Below are 16007 nucleotides of genomic sequence, written 5' to 3'. Positions count from 1 at the left end.
AGAAACCTCAGATCAGCCTCCAAGCTGCCACGAAGGAAGGAAAAAATTGTATGGACCATGTAGTGGACTCTCAGTAAGCCCTTGCTGCATTCGACAGTGCAGAGAAAAGAGCAAAGCTGAATCCTTCCCAACTCCTATGAGGTTGTTATTTAAAACTATATCATTAGGTTGTTTGGTATTTGACTGAACTGATAGCAAAAGTGTAACTCGGTTTTTCATTGTTAATACCAATTTTCACTTTCTCTAATGGAAATGTGTACAAAATATCCTTTTCTCCATCTCTCTTAATCTGAGATTAAGCTACGCAAGGATTTCAAAAATTTTTGCATCCACACAAACTTACATTTTAACTCCATTTTTCCATGAAAGTGCTGCTGTCTCTTCACGCACTGTGACCTCGGCACACCCAATCCAATCTTCCGCGCTCACTGCCAACTCAATGGAGTCCATCGATCCCATCTGTTTGCCTTTGTTAGGACACTTCAGTCCTAGACACGTGAGATGTGGAGAAAGGAAAGAAGAACACACTTTGTTCATGTGATGCCCGATAAATCAAGTGGGAAAACAACAGTCACCATGAACCTCTCAGACTTACTTTTCTTTTGTCAACCAGGGATATCCCTCTGCTTCGTAATCCTACCACCACAAAGCCCAACATTGCACCATGCCCATCTCTACTGTCACAAGATTTAATCTGGGGGGAAATGCAAACTGCCTTTGGATGATTCCCCCTCTCAATGTCTAAATTAATCTGAAGGAAATAATTTTAAAAGCATGTCATGCACACTGCAAATCCAAGCTAGGGTGCCCTGGTGTATTTTACCATTATTATTAAAACAATGACCAAAGTGAATAAATAAAATAAAACCAAGAGGGAGCCCATCTGAGGCCACAATAATGCAACAACTGGGAAACCATATCTGCTTTGGTAGAAGATTAGAACCAAGCGACGCAATCATTTTCTTCATCAGGCTAACTCTTTGTAGCTGATTTCAGTGTAGCCCCGGACAGTGCCCACCCTTTGGTTACCCATAGTTGATAAATGTACACCTATTTTTCATTTTGAAGTGTTATTTCCGTTTGCAATTTGCCAAGTGCCTTTCCATGCCCCGTTTGAAAACTGTCCCATGAACAGAGCTCCTTTGGGGGAGACAAGTTAATTATCTGACTGCCACTCTAGTGGTAGGCTGCAGGAAGTAAACTTTGTCGCCAGCCATGGCAGTGAAGCAAGAACACTACTGACAAGGACCTCAGACCTCCAGAGGACCAGTTCATGGAGGAGCAGGACACCTGTGGGGAAGAACCCCCTCAGACTTGGAATCAGACAGCCTTGGGTTCAACCCTGCACTAAGTGTGGTGTAACTTGGCGCAATGTAAGATTAAATAGCATGATACACAATTAAATGACACACAGTAAGCACTGAATAAGTATCTTTGTTCTGACAAACTGTAACAACTGCACAATTCTCTTTCATTTTCAAGAAGATAATATGAGGAGCAGTGGGTAAACCGTCATTTGGGACATTTACATCCCATAGCAGAGTATCTGGGTCAAGTCCCGCTCTGCTTCCAATCCAGCTTCCTTCCAATGCGTGTCTGGGGAGACAGCAGATGATGGCTCAAGACCTGGGTTCTTGCCGTTCACGTGGGAGACCAGGATGGAGCTCCAGGCCCCTGGCTTCAGCCTGGCCCAGTCCTAGCCTTTATGGAGTTTTGGAGAGTGAACCCACAGATGGAGAATCGCTCTTCTTCCCCCAACCCTGCCCCGCCTTTCAAATACATAAAATTTTAAAAAAATAAAAAAGAAGATAACACAAGGGCTGCTTCCTAAGGCTTCCCCAGACATTATTCCAGAGAAGTTTGCATGCTAAACGTATCTCCTCACACTTTACCCTTGTCCGGTGACATGTGTCAGCGACTTCAGACACCATGTTGACGAGGGTTCTCCCTGGTCTGGCTCTCTCAGATTCTTGGTATGCATGTACAACATGCCACTGATGGTTGGGAATACTTTGTACAGGCAAATTAATATTCCTCTTTTTCCTTTAAGTGTGCATTTGTGATTTGTTCAAAGAACCACCACATCTACAAGTATATTCATTTTAATCATCAATTTATTAAGGCTCCAAATTGAGGGAGTCTGGGACAATGCCATTCCTCTAGTTTAGAAAATTCATATTCAATAAGACCAGGGGAAAATGGACACAAAAGGGTCCCTTTAGTATTTCATCTAGTAGTTAAGTATTCAAGTCGTGAACTGCTTATTCTGAGTCTCAGAAGAGGAAAATAAACAGTACAAGAGCCAAATATGTATTAATTATGGCTTATTTATTTAGTGCCACTGATGTGTATCAAGCTATGCAAAAGGTAAATTGAAGGGGGAATTGAAAGGGGGAAATAAGGTCCCAGTTCAAGAGAGCTAACGATCTCAAAATTCGTTACTTAGGTACGAGTCTCTGAATATTTTACATAGAGGCTGGTGACTGACGATGATAAGAAAATGGAGTGAAATCCTCAAAGGAGGTATGGTGGGGAGAAGGAGGAGTGATGAGAAAAGAGGGCCAAAAGAAAGGGCCATTTGAACAGTATTTAGGGTATTGGCTGTACTGAAGTGAGTGGAGGGAGGATTCCCTGGAATCCTTCCTGAATCAGGTTAGACAGGACCCCAGATCAGAGACTGCAGTGTAGACCTCCTCACTGCGGAGCTTAGCACTCCCGTCTAGTCATGCAGACAGCAGATTCTCAAGGCTTCTGGCAAGACAAGAGCCCCTGATGAGCCTGCAGAAAGAGAACCACCAATGTGACCGCAGTGTGTGACTGGATTCTGGATGCAATTACTGAAGTGCCGCAGCTTAAGAAATGCCTGCTAGAGGATTCTGGGATCCCGAATCTGCAGACTCCAGCGAATCATGTCACGAGACAAGCAGCCACTGCACATCCTTTCATCTCCAAAACAAAACAAATACTAAAAATAATTATTGTTGTCTCCTTCACTGGGGTTTAAGTCACACTCAATGCACTTAAGTGTACACTGTAATGAGTTTTGACAGATTTGTACAGGCACTAACAAAACCATGGTACAGAAAGCTTTGTCACCCTAGGAAAGCCCCTCAGGGCCTTTGACACTCAGTCTCCTCCCCCATGCCTCATCCTGCCAGCCACTGATCCACTTTCTGTCAGTGTGGTCTTACCTTTTAGAGACTTTTTCCTAGATGGAATAATACAGCATGGAGTCTCTGTGTCTGGCTTATTCTGCCTCTAAAATGACTTCGAGGTTCATCCGTGTTTGTAGTAGGCATTGTTTGGTCAGCCATTTTTTATTGCTGTTAGCATCTCCTGGTACGGAAACAGGGTAAGTTGCTTATCCATGACATCTGGATTATTTCCAGCCTGGTGCTATTATGAATAAAACTTCTGTGAGTATTTGAATACAAATCTTTGTGTGAACATATATTTTTTATTTCTTACAAAAAATGCCAAGGAGTGGGATTTCTTTGTCACGTAATGAGTGCCGTTAGACTTGTGAGAAATGTTGAAAAACAGCACCTTATATTCCCATCCTTGTTAATATTTGGTACTGTTAGTCTTTTCAATTTTAGCCAGTCTAGTGTATGTGGAGTGGAATCTTCCTGTGGTTTTAATTTGCCTTTACCTAATGGCAAATAAGGTTTAACATATTTTATGTACTTACGTGCCATGCATGTATATTTTTTGGTGAAATGACTATTCAAACACTTTGCCAATATTTTTAGTGAAATGTCTCCTTTTGTTGAGTGTGTTCTTTATACACTCAGGAAACAAGATCTTTATCAGATACATGTTTTAGAAATATTTTCTCCTTGTGGCTTAACTTTTCAACTTTCAATGGTGTCTTTTGAAGAGGAAAACTGTTTAATTTTGACCATGTCTAACTTATCAATTATTTATTTTATGAGTCATAATCCTTTGTCCTATCTAATACATCTTTGCCTAACCCAAGGTCAAAAAGATTTTCTCCTATTTTTTCAAGAAATTGGGTATTTCATATCACATGTCTAGATCTATAATCCATTTCACTTCAGTCTTGTGTCTGGAATGAGGTGAGGATTGAGGTCCACTTTTTGCACATGAATATCCAATTGTTCCAGCACAATTTGCTAGAATGATGATTATTTTCCCATTAAATTGTCTCTGCCCAAAGCTGGTGGCAGCCTCCATGTAAGTGACCATCACAGCAGCGGCTGGACTTAGAGAAGTGGGGATGAGACGATTCTGAAACAACGATAGAAGGGTCAATACACATTTTATGGGATATTACTCTGCAGCCATTTTAAATGATGATAAAGTTCTATATTTGTTGATGACGGGGAGATTGTTACACGATAAATACATCATTACTGTGCAGAACACATGAAGTCGTTTTGTGTTTCTAAGTAGAGTGGGAGACAGAATAAAATACACAGAGACCAACCAACCAAAAGATATTCCCTGGAAAGTTAATCATGATCATCTCTAAGTAATGAAATAAAAGTTATTTTTTTGCAATTTTTGGAAGTTTTTCAATGTGTGGGAGAGGTATTTTCATCATAAAGAAAAGCTGTGGATGGCAAAAAACAGAAATGAGGGTGAGTAGTGAGTTACTGCTTAAGTTTCATTCCATTTACTACAATGAAGCCCTGATGAATCGCAATGCCAGGAGAATAGCATGGAGGTAATCCCTGTATAGTTTGGACCAAGGTGCCCATTACTTGCAAAATACACTCTGACCTCTGCAACTCTTGTAGCTAAGGATCCGGAAGCTGGGTGTGTGGCAGTAAGAGAGTCCTGGGAAATGTGTACGTAATTATACAAATCAGTAGTCAAGATATTTCAAATTAATTTTTATTCAGATTCAGTTGTTTATGGCCATAGGGCAAGCCAAGCTACTTCCTAAAGAGTCTTGGGGTGACTTGTAATTACCTATAATTAGGTTTTCTGTCTTGTAGATTATCTGCAGTAGCTTCAGACTTATTACTTCCACTCATCCCAGGAGCTCTCCAGCAGAGTGGAATCATGAAGCCCAACAACTGTCAAGAATAGGGCTTAAAATTAATTCAAAGGAAAGAACAAGATAAAGTAATTAGCAATAGATGCACAGAGAAGAGATGCCTAAAGGATTTCTAAATTACTGCCTAAAAATTTTTGATAGTGAAGTTATTAACAAGTTGGGCAAGAAACAGAAGGGAGTAAATAAACTTAAAATGCACAAGATTTCACTTTGGCCAAAGCACCTTTTCTCTATGTACCAAACATTCATGGAATCTCCGCTACAGTATGACCTGTCCAAAGTGCTGAAGTTGCCCAATGATGACCAGTGGGGATCTCAGATGTCAGGGTTTGAAGCAAATGTCAAAGTTTTAAAACACTAGCAAACGGTGATGTGAAACTGATGAAAGAGTCTCCTTGAAATGTTGGGCTTGATCTTTTCACTTGTCCTGGTGTGCTTAGACATCTCTCTGTTGAGAACAGGAACTGAACCATACAACCGTTCAGATCAAGCCTAGCTTTGGGAAGCCATTATTTCCAAGGTCTTCAATGTACTATTGTAGGCTTTTGATAACTTTTGCCTTTTTACCCCAAGACCACTTTATAAGCTACTGTTTTTGAATGTTTATTGTGTGGCAGTCGCTGGGAAAGCACTGTAACTTATTATCCATTGTACCTAATTCCCACCATTACCAGACATTGTAGTTCCCATTTTACAGATGAGAAGAGCAAGGTAAAGTGGCTTAAGTAATTTACATCATGAGGAAGTAATAGAGGTGGGGTTTGAACCAGAGTGTGTCAGACTCCAAAGCTCTTAGCCATCTTTCCCTACTGTGTTTTACAGATGACTGATTAATTAGACAATAACCCCTTCCCAAATGTAGCTAGAGTGAAGGACATTTCTTGACTAAGTGAAGGGTATTTCTTCCTTTAAGAGATTTATTTATTTATTTGAATGACAGAGTTACAGAGAGAGGGAGAGAGACAGAGTGAGAGAACTTCTAACTGCTGGTTCACTCCCCAAATGGCTTCAAAAGCTGACACTGGGCCAGGCTGAAACCCAGAGACTGTAACCCCATTCAGGTCTTCCACGTGGGTGGCAGGGGCCCGAGTACTTGGGCCATCTTCCACTTCTTTCCCAGGCACAGTAGCAGGGAGCTGGATTGAAAGGAGAGCAACTAGGACTCGAACTACACTCAGGTGGGATGCCAGCATCGCAGGCGGCAGTTTAACGTCTCTGCCCCACAAAGCCAGCAGCACTGGTGCAGGACTTTTCTATCATAAACAAAATGTCCTGCCCTTTGGAGACAGAAACCAAAGGATGTCAAGGCCCCAGCACAGGACAAAGTCCAGCATATTTGCACATTACAGAAATGCTTGCTTGCCGAGCATAATACCCAAAATGAAAGAGGTTTGCTCTTCTGTAGCTCCACCCTTGTTCTGACCCTTGGTCTGAAACCAGTCCCACACCCTGAAGCGAGAGTGTTCAGTAAGTGTTGGAAACACAAATGAGGAAATTTTGTAAGTAAACAATTCATAGATGCTCCTTCCTTCCCTTTTCACCATCCTTTGTAAATGAACACTGCTCTCTGCTTAGCAAGAACACAGAGATCTTCTAATAAAAACAATTAGTGGGGCCAGTGCTGTGGTGTAATGAGAAAACTGCTGCCTGCAGCACCAGCATCCCTTATGGGCACCAGTTAGAGTTCCAGCTGCTCCACTTCTGATCCAGCTCTCTGCTATGGCCTGGGAAAGCGGTAGAAGATGGCCCAAGTGCTTGGGCCCCTGCACCCGCGTGGGAGACCTGGAAGAAGCACCTGGCTCCTGGTTACAGCCATTTGGGGAGTGAACCAGTGGATGGAAGACTTTCTCTCTCTGTCTCCCTCTCTCTCTCTCTCTCTCTCTCTCTCTCTGCCTCTCTGTAACTCTGCCTTTTAAATAAATAAATAAATAAATATTTAAAGAAATTAGCTCCAACTCTTCCTCGTTTGAGAATGAGGTAAGTGTGTCCTCCATGTCCTCATAGATTTGTCTTGAGAACTCAATACACAATATGGTTGTTATGACAAAAGCATATGCTCTCCTTGTATGTTAGGAATGCTAATAGTGCTTTACCTGCATTGATCACTTAACACACACAACAACTATGAGTTATATTTTACTCTTTTCACTCCCACTTTTCAGGTGAGGAAACCAGTGCCTGGAGAAGTTACTCAAATTACCCAAGGTGACCCAGCAGAGTCAAATCCAGAAAGTAGAGACTTCTCAGCCTGTGCTCTCTTCCCCCTAAATTCGGGGTTGGTGAATGGTGGCCCATGAGCCAAAGCCAGTCTATCAATTGGTTTTGTAAATGAACTTCACTGAAAATGTTCACATCTATTGATTTACACAGTAACTACGGCTACTTTCCTAGTTTAACGGCAGGGTTCTGTTGCCGCAGCAGGCATTGCTTGGCCAAGAAAGCCTGCGTGATGTACTCTCTGGCCCTGTGCAAAAACATGGAACAACCCTTAATATTACTGTCTCAGACAGAAAGGGAATCATAAAATTGAGTCCACGATCATGACTGTAACATATGCTGAGTTGTGGAAGTGGGTCTCTTAAGGCCTTCAATAAACTTTATCAAGAACCTCAGAGAAAGGGCAGAGTAAGTCACACTCCTGAAATTTGCTTCACCTAGGATCTATCTTTGCTGGAGCACCTGGTGAGAATAATGTCTCCCTTTAACATGTTTCAGGACACGTGACTCTGGGCAGTCCTGGAGCAAGTCAGTCTCCACAGTACTCAAAATCTGAGGGGAAGCAACACACTAAGAGATGCCCCCAGCCCAGCCTTTGTCTGTGGCACAGGGATCACCTACCAAATAACCCCGTATTTTTCTTTCAAAAGACAAGGAAAGGCATGAATCACAGACAAGCACCTTTCCAAACATAACAGTGAGCTTGGTGGATACAATCACTCTGATGATGAAGAAGGAGCCAGATGTTAAGAATGAGGCAAGCCGGCACCGCGGCTCACTAGGCTAATCCGCCTTGCAGCACGGGCACACTGGGTTCTAGTCCCGGTAGGGGCGCCGGATTCTGTCCCAGTTGCCCCTCTTCCAGGCCAGCTCTCTGCTGTGGCCTGGGAGTGCAGTGGAGGATGGCCCAAGTACTTGGGCCCTGCACCCGCATGGGAGACCAGGAGAAACAGCACCTGGCTCCTGGCTTCAGATCAACACGATGCACCGGCCGCAGTGTGCAGGCCGCAGCGGCCATTGGAGGGTGAACCAACGGCAAAGTAAGACCTTTCTCTCTGTCTTTCTCACTGTCCACTCTGCCTGTCAAAAATAAAAAAATAATAAAAAATAAAAATTAAAAAAAAAATCATTGATTTCATCAACACAGGATTTCTGAAAACCAAAGTGACCTTGACACTCACCATTCCCCCAGTAGCTTGTACTATATGGAGTGCTTTAGAAAATAATCAAGAATGAACAACTTTCATAAGAAGAGTACCATTCCCTTCAGATTCCTCCAAGTGTGAGAAATAGCACTGTCGGCCTGCGTAGCTCTGAGCATCATAAAAATGCCGCACTCCTCACACCCTCTGACCACTGCCCACTGCCTCCTGTTCCTGCAGGCATGTGCATTGCTAAGGATGAGGAGCAACAAGAAGAAAAGGAGGGGCCGGCACTGTGGTGTAGCAGGCAAAGCCTCCAGCTGCAGTGTCGGCATCCCATATCCGTGCGGTATGAGTCCCGGCATCTTCACTTCAGATCCACTCCCTGTTGATGCACCTGGGAGGGCAGCAGGGGATGGCCCAAGTACGTGAGCTCCTGTACCCAGGTGGGAGACCCAGAAGAGGCTCCTAGATTTGGCCTGGCCCAGCTCCAGCTGTTGTGGCCATTTGGGGAGTGAGCCAGTGGACAGAAGATCGCTCTGTCTCTCTCTCCTTCTCTCTGTTATCTCTGCCTTCCTAAAGTAAAAAAAAAAAAAATCTTTTTTAAAAGAGAGAGAGAGAAGGAAGGAGGGAGTGTGGTAGTCTTGAGAAGCAAGGGTGGGGAGACTGATTTTTGCAGGCTTGACTTTGTGGGTGTCATGATTTGCCAAAAACACTTGCAAGTTTGATTGAAGAAAATAATTTCACACAGGAAGATACTCTCCTCGTTGCCTGCAGGCACGACCTCTCCTGTTCCTAGGCTTCCTCAGCAGAAACGTCTGGGTCACAAAGCTCTGCATTTATCCTCTCATTTTATCCTCATCCCAACCTACACAGTAGCTACTCCTATGACTTGTCCTTTATGTCAGGAGCTGGAACTGAGAGAGGGAGTAAGCAAATGTCCAGGGAACAGAGCAGAAGCTTTAAGGGTCAGTCACTGTGTGGAGTGGACTCTGGGAGCGGTCACTGCCCTAAAGAGATTTTGTGTTTCTTTCTGCTGCTATATAAGTTCCTGAGACCCTGTTTGATGAGGACTAAGCAACAGACGGTGACGCCCTTTAGACAAAGTCTCATACAGCTCCTAGCAAGACCACGCCCTCCACCCCCCCTCGCCACCACCAACCCCCTCCTCTCCTGGGAAGCTTTGCAGATTTTTCTGCTAACACACCATAGGAGTCTGACACAACCCAACCTCAGAGCTGAGAGACTTTTTTTTTTGTCTTGTGTTTCAGGAAAAATGAAGAGAAAAGGCAAAAAAAAAAAAAAAAAACAACCAGCCTGGTAATCCTTTTAGCGTTCATTGAAGCGATCGATTCAGAGTTGGTTTGACACCGTTTCCTAAATCGTCAGGCGATAATTTTCCTCCACGGGACAGAATTGTCAGTCAGATGAGAAACCAATGCGACAGCTCCTCCAGAATCTGCAGAAAACCTCCACCAACAAACTGAGGACAGTGTTGCAAAGTAAAATAAAATAATAACTAGCATTTGTTATTGCTCACCATATGTCAAGCTTTCTGCTGAGTGACTATAAATACACAATCGTACTCGATGATCATAGCCCAATGCGGTAGGAATTATTATTATCCTCATTCAGCAGGTAAGGGAGACGAAGCTCAGAAGGATTCAATGATTTGCCCACTTTGTTGATGGCATAGCTAGATTTGACTCGAAGCCTTTGTGAGCTCACAGACGACTAGTAGCACACTGCACTACTAACACAGACTGCTAATCACTCTATACCAAGCTCAGCTTACATTTTCCGTCAAAGACCGGAGAGTTCACGTGTTTATCATCACGGGGCATCTGTGACCACTCCGCAGCTGGGGCACGAATCTGCCCAGCCCTGCTGTTGTAGCACAAAAGCAGCCATAGACAAAAGCTGAACAGACAGACATGGCTGCGTGACAAGGAAACTTCATTTACAAAAACAGCAACTAATGAGGGTTAGGCCCAAGGCCACAGCGTGCCAACCTTGTTCCTTCAGAGTGGGAAGAGCTGAGCTGAATCTGTGAAGGACACAGAAGGTTTAAACAGGTTGAAGAGAGGAAGGAGAGAAAAGTGGGGAAAAGAACAGAAGTAGCAGTCGGGCCAGGGCATGCACCTGCCATGGTAGCCTCACCTGGAAAAGGGATTCCCTCCTCTCTGCTTGTCCAGCCCGCTCTCCACTACGAATTTACCACTCTGGTAAAAGCTACATCCTCTCTAAATGAGATCCTGGTTTCTTCCCGGGCCTCTCTTCTGGCCTATACGTGGTTCTCACCGGTTTCTAACTAGTCCGTGTCCAGGCTGGGATGGCCCACTGAAAGCAAGGATTCAAGGCCCTGAGCTCAGCAGGCAGGAGCACAGGGAGCTTAGCAAAGCCCTAGAAAGGTGTCCAGGAAGCTTCTGGGCTTCTGTACGCCCCCTACTGCTCTCACTCTCTTTTTTAAACCAGCAGCCCGGCTGCTTTTTATCTTGAGTGCCAAAATGCATCTGGAATGAGGCATAATCCTCCCACTTCCAGCAGCTTCACTCAGTGTAATGTCACAGGTAAATGTATCAGACCCAGTAGATGTTCTACTTATGGTAATTGCTCTGAAATGTTACCAACGCTTCTCAAAATATAGGTGTCGTCTCGGAGCATGTGATGAGAGAGTGAGCTGCGCCTCTTCTCCCTCTCTTCATCCTGGACTCTCTCACATAACAAAATCCCTCCAGCAGGTAACGAGTGCCTGTTTTCTCAGTTTATTCAAGTGAAAGCGTCTCAGCGTCTCAGGGTTCAGGCCTCCCTGTCTGATCTCACTGATGCAACCCATGTAATATTTATCATTGCCTGTATTAATGGGCAATATGGGTTTCCCCTAAAGCCTCTGAAAAGTACCCTGTCTGTCATATTCACGTCTGGCTGCTTGGTTTCTGACAGAGACAGATTGGAGAGTGGGCGGTGATTCAGTGTGGAGTACTCCCTTCCTGTCTGAAGGTGATGAGTATATTTCAACCTCAACCGATTCCGTAATAAGAAATCACGTTGCTGATTTTCCAATATCTACCTCCTGGACAAGTAATAAAGCCCACCCATGGGCTGGTCTGTCGTTCCTCCTCCTTCAAAGTCCCCTCCTCCCTCGCGCAGCGAGGGATGGAATGACACCAGCTACAGAATGGGGGGAAAGCTGTCCACTCTGGGAGGTCTGACAACCTCAGGGAACTCGCCTCCCAGTGAGCAGGACAGGTGGTATAGTCGCCAGGATTTGGGGCTTGCTTCTAGGGCACTTCACTCACTCCACAGCTTTTATGAGACCTGTTCTACCCACCAGTTAGAGAGCTGAGGATACAACAATGTGCAGAGGAGATGACAGCCCATGCCTTTGGGAAACAATAAATCTACTCAGGAAAAAAAATGTGGATTACCCAAACTGCACAAATATGTGTAAGAATCCCAACTATGATCAGTGACCTGGTGGGGTACATGGTCCTGTGAGCATGATGACAGCACAAAGCAGACCCAGCCAGAGAGTTTTCCGAGAGGCTTGGGACTCCCAGGGCTGCTTCAGCTCATTCAGAGTTTGCTGAAAAGTTGCTTGCTCGGAGAGGACCTCTGGGACCCCTGAAGTCGCCCTGCCTCACCCCACCCCTCCTTACTTCCTGCCACTCACTCTGCACCCCTTGCCTGAATTACCTTCCATGCCTATTTGCCCCCCTTTCCAAGAACCATAAGGTCCAAGAGAGAAAGAACTTTGTCACGCTTTTGTTCTAAAACAGTGCTTAGCACATAGTAGGCACTCAGCAGGTATGTGTTGCATGAATGCCTGATTGTGCTGCTTTCTAAATGTCCTCTTAGGTGGTAGTCAGAGGGAGTGCAAGAGGACTGGGACCCTAGATGGGGGGAACATTTGGCAGTGGGTGGGCGTCACGGCCCCACAGGAGATAGCTGGAGCAGAAGGGTGGATGTGGTGGGCACGTGAGGAATGCTGGGCTGACAGGGAGCTAGTCAGATTCTCCTGGGAAGAGACCACTAAGGTGGCAGACCAGAGTGCACCAGGATGGACCAGATGGGCACAGCTGCCCATTGGAAAGCCACTGCAGAGTGGAAGGAGAGGCCAGCCTGGCCTACAGGATACAAACCAAGAGGTTCAAGGTCTGTTTGGGAGGTAAAGCCCACAAGTCAAGGTGCAGGTTGTTTATGGACACTCTGAGAATGCCTCCCAGGTTGCAGTCTTAGAACTGCCAGAGGCACCGTGGCCCCCACTTTCCTGTGGCCTCAGCTCCCTGTGGCAAATGAGAAGCTGAGATGCTTGGAAATCCTGGCTTACATTTGGTGCACTAATCCCAAACACACAGCCTTACCAAGAGGTATTTTGGTTCCATCCCATCCACCTCTTTTCATTGCTACTTTTCCACCAAATCTTAGGTCTCCTGGAATTCTCGAGTTTTTACTTTCCACCAAAATTACAATTCTCTTGCTTTTTCCAGGACTGATCTAAAACAAAAGCAGCAAAACACTGGGGGAGGGGCTATTCCTCACCCACCCAGAGAGAGTGGTGCTGCCTGTAATGGAGTCTCACCCCCAGGACCCACCATGAGACTACAATTTCATTCATATTTTATGTTCTATCGGCAACCTAGCCAGTAAATGTAATCCATCTTTGAAACCCACTGAGAGCCCACACAATATCAAATATACAGGGCTTTGTACAATTTTGAAATACAGGTGTGTCTGGCTGGAAGTAAAATTTCCAGGAAAAAAAAATCTTTGTTAGTTATCCAGCCCAGCGTGAGGGGAGAACATCAGTGTGTGTGTGTGTGTGTGTGTGTGTGTGTGTGTTCAAAGAAGAAACCAAGCACAGACAAAGTGGAGAAGGCACCTGCTCTCCACCACACACATACAACATTTGAATCTAAACTGGAGGGAGCTCGAACCCTCCCTGGGCTGCCATCACCACTTGTGAATGTGTGTTAATGACAGAGCATTGCACTTCTCCTCCATGCACATAAGCAAAGCTGAGAGCTGTTAATAGGTTGGAAATGACATATGGATTGCTCAAGACAGATCTAGGACTGTTTTGGATACAGAGGTCAGGGGAAAGAGAACCTGGAGCACAGAACCTGTCCAGATCGTCCCTGGTGGGGACACAACACTAGGCACCAATATTCTATTCCAGACCAAGGCCAGGGGATGGACAAGGCACTAATGGGATCTCTGCTCAGCTTCAAGAGGTCTCTATCATGAGACTATAGCTGGAGACCAGCTCCCTCTGAGCTGTTCTCTGTCGGCAGGTGCTGGACCCAGCTGGAAAGGAAATCCCGAACTCAGCTCCAGCCATCAATCTGAACCATTTAGCCAGCCCCGCTCTGTGCACAGGTACCTGTGCGTCCAGTGATTTTGCAGGTGGCTTGCCACTTCCAGACTCTGAGAGGGCCTCACTGAACCGTGAATCAGCCTGCGGGCATCCACAGATTAAAGAACGTTGCTCTGTCTCTGACTGCAGATCTGGGTTGGTTCTCGGCTCTGCTGGCTACTGTGTGATATCAGGCAAGACACCTAACCTCTCCAGGCGTCAGTGTTTCCATCTGCAGAATGGGATTAAAAGACACTCCCTCCCCACCACAGTTCTGCAGTGTTGGCATGGATTAAATGTGAGACTCCAAGTGAAGTGGTAAGCAGAGCACGAAGCTCACACTTTACCTGACACTGGTGTAGTGCATGTTATGTTACAGGTGTTTTCCTAAGATCTCGACAAACAATCTGTTTAATCTTCATGCTATTATTTTCTCTTTTAGAGATCAGGAAACTGAGGCACAGAGACAGTAAGAGATCTGGCCACTGTAATAGCTGCTGGAGCTGCAACTCACACTCAATTCTGGGTGCAGAATCCATCACCTAACCACTGTATATAGTCAGCAGTCCAGAAAGTTTCTTTATTCTGATTATTTTAATCCTACCCTGCAACCAAAAGGCTTTGACACCACCCCGTAGCCACTGCTACTGCTGAAGCTGGAAGGAAGGGCTTCCCAGGTGGCCCGTTCCTTGCCTGACAGACTCAGAAATCCAGATACCCCAGAACTACTGACAACTGAGGCTGATAATTCTCTACTGTGGAGGTGTCCTGTGGATTATAGCATCCCTGGCCTCCACCCGCTGGGGGGGCACACACACATCAAGAGTGACAACCAAAATGTGTCTGCAGACATTGGCAAAGGTCCCCAGGAGATACAGCTGCCCCCCCCCCACTTGAGAACCACTGCACGAGCCCAGCTTCAGGCACAGCGTGGCTATCTTGGGGCAGCAGAAGAGGGCCTGGGCCCTCAGTGCCCATATCAGAGGCAGGTGCCTAGGATTGTTCTCTGCACCCAACACCAAAAAAAGAATCCCCTCAAATTAAACCAAGTACCATCAGAGTACTGGATGATGCAAAGATGGGAATGCACAAATGGCATGCACCCCTCTGTTTCAGTCAGCTTTTCACCACCTGATTTATAATACCCGAGAGGATCTCCTATTTTGGCTAAGGCTTTGGAGGTTCACAGTTCAAGATTGGATGGCCCCAATAGTCCGGCAGCTGCCAGGAGCGAGGGAACCTGTGCAGGAACAATCCTGCAGCAAGCCAGGAGGCAGAGGGAGAAGTTCAGTTGAACTCGGCATACACAGCCAGTCCTCCAATAACAGGGCAGACCCCAGGGACCTAAGGACCTCACACCAGCACCCCCCTCCCCTGCCAGACACCATAATTAGATCATGTCTCCACCCTCAATCCATCAACCATTGACAGAAGGCTTTGGGGTTTGAATGCGTCTGTGAGTTCAGGGAACCAATTGCTGTTCAACCCTAACAACCTCCTTAAGTTCACACAGCAACAGTGTGGGCTTTCAGTCACTGCCAGCCAGACAGGAGACACGATGAGGCGGGCACAGGGCTGCTCCTGGAGCCTTCAAATCTTCCAATCGGCTGTCACCGGCTCCCCCACAGGCCGGTCTCAAGCCACCCATCAGCTAAGCTAATCAAGTGCAGAGAGAAATGGCGAGAGACTCATCAAGAGACTTTCCAGGCTGAGTTTCCCTACTGGGGACTTCCCTGGGGTGCTTCACAGGACTTGGGTGGGATGGGACCACAGTTCTCTATCTACCAAGGGAACAGATCTGCCTCCCCCCCTCACCCCTTCCCCTCATTCCAGTCACTCCATCCCTGCACCAACTGACTGCTCCAAGTTCAGGATCATATGATTTGTGGTGGCAAATCCACCTCTTCCACATGTTCTCTGTTCCCACTGGCCACAGCTGAAGAAGCAAACTTAACCACAAACCTCCCATCTGTGAAGCCCTTCCAAACTCTCAAAGTCCCAAGATCACCCAAGAATAAGAGGAGTACGAAGGCGGAAAAACAATCACAAATACTAAATAAGTAAATGTCCATAGAACTTGAATGACCTCTAAATGTTGTGTCTGAATTTTAAGTCTGTTCTCCATTCGCAATGCCTTCTCAGTATACAATTACATTTAAATAGATAATCCTCTGTAGAACAGTTCTTATGTAAACAGCCAGTAATTTTGATGTATTAGAATTAAAAGAAATTTCCTAAGGCCAAATTCTGCCATATTTTAAGAAAT

At 45.5% G+C, this 16007-nt stretch overlaps 1 long non-coding RNA gene across 12 annotated transcripts in view; it reads right to left on the bottom strand.

Moving 5' to 3' along the window:
* LOC103352232 (uncharacterized) overlaps window positions 1-16007 on the bottom strand; it is a 247708-nt gene that overhangs the window by 38349 nt on the left and 193352 nt on the right. For 9 of the 12 annotated variants that reach the window (XR_016215712.1, XR_016215718.1, XR_016215713.1 and 6 more), the window contains one exon: window positions 344-488. This is a non-coding gene — a long non-coding RNA (uncharacterized LOC103352232). Of the gene's footprint in view, window positions 1-343; window positions 489-2327; window positions 2779-3191; window positions 3397-16007 lie in introns of those variants that run through there. The other 3 variants (XR_016215715.1, XR_016215714.1, XR_016215723.1) reach the window with 3 other exon arrangements.

The sequence above is a fragment of the Oryctolagus cuniculus genome, chromosome 11 (genome assembly GCF_051225735.1).
Source record: "Oryctolagus cuniculus isolate XC-2025 breed Fujian yellow rabbit chromosome 11, ASM5122573v1, whole genome shotgun sequence".
Lineage (NCBI taxonomy): Eukaryota > Metazoa > Chordata > Mammalia > Lagomorpha > Leporidae > Oryctolagus > Oryctolagus cuniculus.
This window is presented reverse-complemented; position numbering and strand designations above follow the sequence as displayed.